Source organism: Cervus canadensis, chromosome 25 (genome assembly GCF_019320065.1).
Source record: "Cervus canadensis isolate Bull #8, Minnesota chromosome 25, ASM1932006v1, whole genome shotgun sequence".
In the NCBI taxonomy this organism is placed as follows: Eukaryota; Metazoa; Chordata; class Mammalia; order Artiodactyla; family Cervidae; genus Cervus; species Cervus canadensis.
Window position 1 is genome coordinate 33,623,222 of NC_057410.1, and position 8,281 is coordinate 33,631,502.

The window sequence follows — 8,281 nt, forward strand, 5'->3', positions numbered from 1 at the left end:
GTGTTTTATAGTTTTCTATGTATAGGTCTTTTGTTTCTTTAGGTAGATATACTCCTAAGTATTTTATTCTTTTTGTTGCAATGGTGAATGGTATTGTTTCTTTAATTTCTCTTTCTGTTTTTCCATTGTTAGTATATAGGAATGCAAGGGATTTCTGTGTGTTAATTTTATATCCTGCAACTTTACTATATTCATTGATTAGCTCTAGTAATTTTCTGGTAGAGTCTTTAGGGTTTTCTATGTAGAGGATCATGTCATCTGCAAACAGCAAGAGTTTCACTTCTTTTCCTATCTGGATTCCTTTTACTTCTTTTTCTGCTCTGATTGCTGTGGCCAAAACTTCCAACACTATGTTGAATAGTAGTGGTGAGAGTGGGCACCCTTGTCTTGTTCCTGATTTCAGGGGAAATGCTTTCAATTTTTCACCATTGAGGGTGCTTTTGATTGTCTATTTCTTCCCATTGGGATACATGCTTTATGCAGGCAGATTTTTTTTTTTTCCACTGTGTTTTGTTCACGGGTGAGTCTTAAGAACTTAGAACAGTGCTTATAACATGGTGGGCTCTCCATAAATACTTACTGAATGCACGTTGAGATATTCACTTGTTCCTGATTTCATGACCACTGTGTCCTGTGAATCAGAGACGCTCACTCGGGCGCTCTTGCTGAAATCTTCCTGATGCCCTTCGGGTGCCATACTCTATTCTAGATAGCTTGGGAGCTGCCAGGCAGTGTGGTGGGCGGGCACCTTTCAGCAGGGTATTCCTTGCTCCACAAAGTCTACGAACAGATCACTCACAGAATTTTCTCTAACTTTGTGTGGAGCCGAGAATCTTAGTGTTCATTTCCACCCATCACCTGAGCACTCTCCTTTCCATTTTCTTCCTCTGCAGAAACTTGTTTCTAGATCTCTTTGCCTGGTTAGTCCCTTGAAGCTCACCCCTGGGAAACATTTCTGTGCCCTGATGTTTATTATACCAAAACTTAACATTGCTCTTTCTTATTTTCACTTATCTGGTAAGACCTTTGACTTTTGGTGACTAAAAATGTTTACATTTAAAAGAGTGTACTATCAACAATATTTGGCATAGCAGAGTTACCAAATAGATCCTGTTTTGTCTAAGTTTACAGCTTCTTTTGTTTTCTCAGATAGGCTGGTTTACTTTCCAGACATGGGCTGACAGTTTCTGGCCCTTTTTTGTCCAGGTGGAGGAATTCAAGCAGAGAGCCCAAAACGTGTGTGCAAAGAGCTCATGACTGCAAAGGAATCCAAAGACCTTAGAGATGAGAGTCACTCATTTTATGAGAGAGACAGAAACACACACACAGAGAGAGAGAGACATAGAAAGTATCCAAATGTAACAAGTACTGTATAGTGGTTGTCTGACCAGGAAACTGCAGAACAAAATTATTTCTCCTTTACCCTTCCTGCATGGAAGTTTCACAGAGGTTGTTTGGAATTTTGTTGCTCTAGTGATGTACTAACTAATGTGAAAAGATTTTGCTTACAGTTACTCTGTGACCTTTGGGGATAGTTTGTAGAATCAGTGGTTAACTAGGTCAACTCTATCCATATGGTATCATTATGGTCATGATGCCCGGAGAGGAATGGCAAACTAGAAATCAAAGCTAGAAAGAAAAGTATGAGGTAACATTCAGTCTCTGACTGCCTGAGTGACCTGAGCTTCTGCCCAGTGGTAGCCATACCTAGAATAGGTGGGGAAGGCCAAGGTTAGAATAACAGACTGCTCCCTGCTACTACTTCCCTACTAACCTCGTTCCAGATCTTGGGTATAAAACAAGCTTGGTTTTCAATTTTCCCAGCTGCAGAAGCATCACCTTAAGGCTCCTTTTAGGTGGTCTGCCTCTTGTTCCTCCAATATTAATTCAGAAAAAAAGCAGAAGATCATCTCTAAGTCTTTTAATCAACTCATTAGATGTTTTCCTTGGTATCTGAACAGACAATTACCACGAATTCCTGAAGGCCAAATACATAATTCTGAACAAAATATTGAAGACAGTTTCAGGTTTCATAACTTGAATTCGGGGATAATTGTTTCCATGTGTTTCCTGCTGATGAATCAACCTATAGTCATTTAATAGGTTGATTTAAAACATTTTTTTTTTCTTTTCACAGTTTTGTTTTTCTATTACATATGTGTTTCTCTTTATCCCACATGAAATATTCTGTTCTCCAAGAGCATTCATGAATGGGAAAGAAGAGAGGACAAAGCGATGCAGTGCTGAGCAGGGGGTCAGTTGGGGCAAGTCCTAAGGTTCTTCACACGTGAAGTAACAACAAGGGTGGAGTGTGTGTCTGGTGGGAGCACTTGGTGGCTGAGTCATGTGGGGACTAGGGTTCCAGACTGGGATCAGAAGCTCTTGGCAGATTGGCAAGAGTTTATCTCTGAGTGTTTTCTGAGGTCACTGGGATGCCTAAACCACGCCCTCTAATCACACAACAATATCACATCCCATGACTCAACTTTTAAGACTCCTTTGATTCATGGTCCTTATTGCCCCATAAAGATCATTTCCTGAACTGTTTATAGTTTAGAAAAAGACATGCAAGAAGGTTGAAAAGTACAAGGTAGCTTCTAGAGTTAGTTACTTCGTTCAGCATCCATGTGCGGAATACCTGATATGTTTTGGCCCTGGTTTTTTTTTCTAGGAACTAGAGATAGTAATGGGTCCCTTATCCATGAAGCTTACATCTTAGTGGTGGGTGGGGAGTGGTGCAGATGGACATTCATCAGATAAGTCAATAAACAAATATGGTGATTTCTGATGGTAATGTTTACCAAGGAAATAGACCTGGGAGTTATGATTGCAAGCGATGAGAATGAGGTGGAGGTGGGGGAATTCCAGGCAGAGGGAACCGAATATGCAAAACCATAGCAGCAGACAACAGTGACTTCCATCCTTGCTTCATCAGCCTCAAAGGGTTTCTGGAAACAGTGGCAGAAGTTCTGACACCACCAAGGGGCAGGGCCCTTGCTGTCAGTTGTTTCACATCAAGGGAAATACAAGCACCCCAGGCAGCCTGGCCTCAGCTAAGGACAAAGAAGACCATGGAAAGAGGTCAATGGAAATTCACCCGTATCCACTTCTTCATTTTACTATTTCACCTCTCCTTTTAGCTCTAGCCACTTCAGGGGAAAAAAAAAAAATCTCTTCTTTACGGCAGCTGCATACACAGTCCCCAGGGAAATGCTGAATAAAAGTGTTTGAGGAACTTGTGTAAATAATTGTGTGAAGTGATACTGTAATTACACTGGGTTTTTAGATAAAATGCTTCATTAGGGGATGGTGAGCTAGAGTCCATGAAGCCAATGATCTCAATGGGGGTGATCCTTCCTCACCCACAGGGGACAGCTGGCAAAAACTGAAGATAATTTTAACTCACAACTTGAGGTATCAGGTATCTAGTGAGTAGAGGCCAGAGATGTTGCTGATCGTGCAACAGTGCGCTGGATACTCCCCACAACAAAGGATTACCTGATCCCGCACTAAGTGCTGGATTTGGGCTCTTCTAGTTCTTCTTACTACCATGGGTTTAATCCTCCACACCAGTATTCCAGTGTTTCAGGGGACAGAGGAGGTGAGGCACTTCTGAAAACTGCTCATCTTCTATGTCCATCATGTGCGCATGCTCAGTCGCTTCCGTCATGTCTGCCTCTTTGCGATCCTATGGAGCGTAGCCTGCCAGGCTCCTCTGCCCCTGGGGTTTCTCCAGGCAAGAGTACTGGAGTGGGTTGCTGTGCCCTCCTCCAGGGGATCTTCCCGACCCACATCTCTCACGTCTCCTGAATTGGCAGGTGGGTTCTTTACCACTAATGCCACCTAAGAAGCCATCACTGGCGTTCCAATCCCAGCTCTGCATCTTACTGGATGTATAACTAAATGTGTATATGAGACCTTGGCAAGCCACTTGATTTCTGCATTTCTGTTTCTTTTAGCTGTAAAATGGAGACAATGCAAGTCATAAAGTGACTTTGAGGAAAAAGTAAAGTGATGTATTTGATTATTAATGAAGTCTGGCATACAATGGTTGCTCAATACATGTTAAATATTGTGTGTGTGTTGCAGTTGCCTGGTTTCTGGGAATGTGATTGGTAAATATCAGGAGAGAGTAGCGTGGGGCTCGCTTACTCAGTATATACCATCCCCCAGTTCAGTTCCATCCCTTCTCTGATTAGCTGCTTCATGCCAGGCATTCTGCTGGGGATTTAGGGATGGATGACGAATATGAAGTAGATAGACATTGTGAAAGTTTTCTCCTTGGGTGCAGCTACATGATGACCCCGGAGAAAATCAGTAGACATATTTGTCTTTCCCTTGAAAAGGGAACTGATGTATTAAAGCCTCACTAAACCATGTTGTCTATTTGAAGTGTGTGTGTGTCATTGCACCACTAGCTGCTGCAGCTAACCCTGAAGCATTATTCAAACTGAACTTAAATTATCTTTGGGATCTGCCAGAAGGTTTATTAGACAGTTTCTGGGGACAAATCCCTAAGTGAGTGTATTAGTCAGGGTCCTCCAGAGAAAAAAGAACAGGACGTGCATACATGTAGAAAGAGATTTATTTCAAGGAGTTGACTCCCATGGTTATGGAGGTTAGCAAGTCTAAAGTTTGCAGAGTAAGCTGGCAGGCTGGAGATTCAGGAAGGGCCACTGTCGCAGATGAGGTCCAAAGGCTACCTGTTGTCAGAAATTCTTCTTCTTTGGGGAGGCTCAGTCTTTTGTTCTAGTTGGGGCTTCACCCGATTAGATGAGGCCCACCAACACTATAAGGGTAGTCTGCTTTACTTAAAACCCATCATTTAAAATGGCCATCTCATTCAAAGACACTCTTACAGAAAAATCCAAAATAATTTTTGACCACATATTTGACATCATGGCCCAGCCAAACTGACACAAAGAATTAACTCTCACCGTCAAGAAGGCAATGTGGTACAATACTGGTCCAATACTGAAACCACCTAGGTTTCAAAAGCACTGCTACCTCTAAAGTGTCGCTTGGAGGAATAGGTCAAGTGGCAAAACTGGCTTTTCAATTGCACATGTTATCTGGCAGAAGAAACCTCATCACAAAAAGTGCCAGCTCTCTTTTTCTAGAACACTGGAGAACCTCTGGTGTTCTCATTGGCAGATCAAGATCTCACCTTTTATTAATGTCATTCTACACAGCATTTTTTCTGTGATTTTGTCATAGCTGGAAAGAAACAAATCTTCTTTGTGTTTGGATAGTTTTCTTAGATTCTCCCATCTTTTCGAGGCTTATTGATATGGGTAAGTTGAAACCTCATTGTCATATTTGTATCTCTTACTCTCTTAGAATAGTGATTTAAGAGGGTCAACTCTTACAGGAAATTTCTCCGAGGAAATTGAGCAGAGATAGGAAAATTAAATTGTCATTTGTTTATAATCAAATTCATTCCCCTTTAATAAATTTTGCATTAGAAGCTGCCAAATCTAGTCTCAGCTTCCTATTTCTCCTGCAACCTGGATACAAAAGTGTTTCATTCAACCACCCCTCCTAGTGATTGATGCCTTGCCAGGAACTCCCAGCATGCACTGCCATCTGTTCACCTCTCAGCTGCTTGAATCCACTCCCCTTTCTAAATTAATTCTAAAATCCTTTCTTCCAAATGCCAGTCCTTTGCCTAGTTTTTTTAGGCAACAGCTTACTCCAACCTGAGATAAAGTTATCGGTCTCCATCCACTACTCTCTAGGAGGAAACAACAGCAACACAACAAAGAAACCAAACTTGTCTTCAAGGTATGTTTAGCTCAAATAAGTTGCTTAACAACAGTGCTGCAATCTTGAAGTGTATATCCCTAACAGAATATCTGAGTCTAATTATGTTCTTTGATATGAGATTTGAACTGAAGGACCCTTTAGAGCCACATCCTGTTTTTCTCTTCCTCAACTGCTGCTGGATCATCCAGGCACAAGAGTCCTTAGTGCAAGCCTTTGGGGGAGAAACGCTCCCAGATCACTAGTTTTTCTGTAGAAACTAACACAGCATTGTAGAGCAACTATACTCCAATAAAATTAATCAAAAAGAAGAAAGTTATTCTTTATTTTTAAATAGTTAAAATAGTTCTTCTTTATCTTTCTTCCTACTTGACTCGGGTAGAATTCGCCACTTACTGTTATGTTGGAAGTTTCTTATAAACACCTCTTTGGAAATTAGGAAAGACTGGATTCAAGAATGGAGAAGGAAATGGCAACCCACTCCAGTACTCTTGCCCAGAGAATTCTGTGGACAGAGGAACCTGGTGGTCTGCTGTCCATGGGGTCACACAGAGTTGGACACGACTGTAGGGACTTAGCAGCAGCAGCAGCAGCAGGATTCAAGGAGGAGGAGAAGATGGAGGGAAAACCTATCTCTTCTCAAGTATTTCTCTATCCTTTGAAGATGTCATGTGAATAAAGGACTGAGAAGAAAGATGTGTGGTTGCAGGAGGTGACCTTGAGAAAATCCAAGTGTATATATTTGCTAGGACTGCCATAACAAAGTAGTTGGTTTAAACAACAGACCTGGAGACTAGAGTCCAAAGCAAAGGTGCCAACAGGGTTGACTTTTTCTAAGGGCAGTAGGGCTTCCCCAGTGGCTCAGCAGTAAAGAATCTGCCTGCCAGTGCAGGAGATGCCAGTTTGAGCCTCGGGTTGGAAGATCCCCTGGAGAAGGAAACAGCAACTCACTCCAGTATTCTTGCCTGAGAAATCCCATGGACAGAGGAGCCTGGCAGGCCACAGTCCATGGGGTTGCAGAGTTAGACACAACTGAGCAACTAAACAACCACAAAGACTGTGCGAGAGAATCTGTTCCCTTCCTGCCTCCTAGTTTCTGAGGATTTGCTGGTCATATAGAGTCTTCCCGGGCTTACGCATGCTTCATCCTGCATTCTGCCTTCATAGTCACATAGCTGTCTCCCTGTGTGCATATTTGTCTCTGTATCCACATTTCTCCTCTTTCATGAGGGCACAGTCATATTGGACTAGGGCCCCACCTAACGACCTCACCTTCATGTGATCATCTGCAGACCCATGTTTCCAAATAAGGTTACATTCACAGGTACTGGAGGTTAGGATCTCAACATCTTTGGGAGGGAACAATTCGGCTCATAACGCTTGAATTGACTGGAGGTGGAAAAATCCATTTTCTTCTTCTGTATTGAACTTGGATATGGAGGTTTTGGGGCTGTGCATGAACGTTACCTGTTGCTTAGCATTACAACTCACCAGTGCAAAGGCTGCTCTTTTCCACCTGTCTTGTGTTGTATGTTCTCCTATATAAAATTGCTTATTGCTTTGTTACTATCAGTACAACTTTCTCCAAGAGAATGATTATGTATGGTTTTGGAAAAGACTAATGAAATGAAATTTTCCATTTCAACTATGAGAAATTGATCCAAACCATAGAGTACTTCAGCAAGTAAGAATTGCTTTTAGATTCTTGCTGGCTGTTCTTTCACTCACAACTCCCCATCTCCATCCCATGCAGGCATTCACATAATTCTAAAGCACACACATGCATCTGCATGCAGACAGACAGGCAGACAGACACACACAGAAAGTATGGTTTCCCAAAAGAAGACCTTGCTTTGATCTGAAACAAGGCTACCCAAACAAGGTATTGGTTTTAATTCCTCTGATATAAAAGATTCCTTTTATGTTCTTCTTTGTCTTATTTTTTGTTGTTGTTTTTGTCTGTTTGGTTTTGTGTGTACGGGTGCGTGTTTTGTCTGTTCGGTTTTACGTGCATGTGAGGGTGTGCACATGTGTCTTATTAACCTCCACTGGTAGATGATTGTCTCTTAGATGCCCCACCAGCTGTCTGCCGGCAGTAGAGGAAAAAGATAAACCTCTACTGGTTTCCCCCAGAGAAAACCTGCTTTATCTCAAGGAGCCGAGCTGCCAGGTGGGGTTGAGTAAACTCTGGGGTTACGATACAGTTGAGGCAGAAAGTTCACCACCAACGTAAACCAGCCCAGTTCTGCTTTTTAATGAGCTCTAAACTGACAGAGCTGAGCAACGTAAACAAGGGTGAAGCAATAGCTTCAGGAGAAAAAGGGGCCGAGACCTATTGACCACTAATGGGTGAATGACCACTTTAGCATCTTTATGCTTGGAATACCATTTTGTTAACTTGCCCACAAAACTTACTAGGAAATTAAGGCTGAGAGGGGAGAAGGTATGTGGAAATTTTAAGAGAGAAATTGTCTGTTGCCTGCTGGGCTTACAGAGTTAGAAGGACTTTATTATTAGA